This window comes from Myxine glutinosa, chromosome 6 (genome assembly GCF_964187855.1).
Source record: "Myxine glutinosa chromosome 6, kmMyxGlut1.1, whole genome shotgun sequence".
Lineage (NCBI taxonomy): Eukaryota > Metazoa > Chordata > Myxini > Myxiniformes > Myxinidae > Myxine > Myxine glutinosa.
The window spans coordinates 116,355,247-116,357,347 of record NC_136266.1 but is presented as its reverse complement, the minus strand read 5'-3'; positions in this window follow the sequence as shown (position 1 = coordinate 116,357,347).

Below are 2,101 nucleotides of genomic sequence, written 5' to 3'. Positions count from 1 at the left end.
TGTTAGGCCCAAATTTTGGAACACCAATTGTGTTATTACCGTAACAATTGGTGTCGAGGAGTGAGATTCGAGGCCCGAACCAAATTAAAAAAAAAAACATCTAGAAAAAAACTTGGTCAAAATTATAAAGTACCGAAATTTTGTTTTATAAAACCCGAATTTTGAGATCGCGCCATGGACAATCAAGGCGATCGGATGTCGGTGGGGGAGATAGACGGGTTAGGGGTAACCCAGGATCAGAGGGGAGAAATGGAGGAGAGCAATGAGGAGGCGGTTGAGGGGGTATCAGACGCACAAAATGGCGTCCTCGCGCACGAGGCTCCAGGTGCACAAAATGGCGGCCTCGCGCACATGGTTATTGTGGCGCCAAATTTAGCCACGCCCGTGACCGTAGCAGCGCCGCCGATGGATTGGGGCCTATTTATGATCCAAATGAAGGCCCTTATGGACAAGAATAGTGAGCAAATAAGGGCTCAGAGCGAGCAAATGGGGGCAATGAGGGACGAAGCGAGGGGTACCGGTGAGGGGTTAGACAAGAAATTTGGGAAGTTAGACAATAATTTTGAGGGGTTAGACAACGGGATAAAAGAGGTGAAAAATGGGTTAATGGGGTTAGAAAATAGGATGGAGGACAAATTGCGGGAAATAGGGGAACAATCTGCCAGGGAAATCAAACGAATGGGGAACCAGATAGAGGAGGTGAGAATCGGGGTAGAAACCAAACTGGATGCTCAGAGGGATGAATTGGGACAGATGAGGGTGGCATCTACAAAGGAGAGGGAGGAGATGAAAGAGGAGATACGACGAGGTGTAAGTGAGGAGGTCTCGGGGGTACGCGAGGAGGTAAAGCGAGGTGAAAAGCGTATAGAGAAAGAGGTGAGGAATAATACGGCGAGGTTACAAGGGGGAATAGAAGATCTGACGGAGGAGGTGGAACAGCTGACAGAGGGACAGACGGAGTTAGTGGAGCAGGTTCAAAAGAACACTGCGGTACTCGGAGGGTTAAAGGCGACACAAAAAGAAATTAAAAATGACTTAATAGCGACACAGAGGCAATGTCAGATGGTACGTGAGGGACTGACAATGAGGTTGGACGAGGTGACAGAGGCGATGGAGACGAAGGACCGGCAGGTGAGGATGCACATAGAGACGGTCACGGTAGCCTTAGAGGACGAACTTGAGGAGACACACCGGGAAATAAAAGAGGTGAAGCAACAGTTAAAGGAGGTGTTAGAGGGGGTGAGTGAAATTAAGAAGAGACGGACAGAAACTAAAAGAGAAATTTAGGAAGAGGTGACGGAATATGTACAAGGTCGGTGCTCAAATCGTGATGTCGTGCTCACTAACCAAATAAAAAGTTTGCAGGTGGCAAAAGAGGTGCGGAGACGAGGTGCCAAGGTGAGTGGCAAAATATTCGGCAATGTATATGATGTGAGGAAAGCTTCAGTCGGCTTGGGGATTGGTTTGGATCCGGGTGTTCGTGAAAGGCCGTTGGTGAAGTGTGCGACAGGTCTGGTGTGCAAAAAAAGAGGTGTGCGAGAATGTCCCACCATGGGGTGTGTGAGGAAAAAGTGCGCGCCGACCAGTGAGTGTGCTGTCGAGAGTGAGTCGGTCGTAGCGCGTGTGCGAGGGGGTACATGGAAGCGCGGTGTGGTAAGTGTTACGGAGGAAGTAACGAGAGTGTGCGCAAGAGGATGCGCGAGAAAGGTGTGTAACGGACAGGTGCATGGGGAAAGAGTGCGCTGTCAAGAGTAAGGGGGAATGCACGCCTGTGGTGAGTGTTACAGAGGATGTAACGAGACAGTGTACGCCTGTGGTGAGTGTTACAGAGGATGTAACGAGAAAGTGTACGCCTGTGGTGAGTGTTACAGAGGATGTAACGGGAGAGTGTGCGCGAGCAAGGTGTGTAACGGACGGGTGCATGAGGAAAGAGTGCGCTGTCGAGAGTAAGGGTGAGTGTGCTGTCAAGAGTGGAGGTGAGAGTAGTGAGAGTGACACGGAGCGTGAGTTGGTTGTGACAGGTGAGCGAGGATGTACACCTGGAATGGAAGGATGCACACCTGGAATGGTAGAGCGTGTGTGGGAATGCACACTTGAGTTG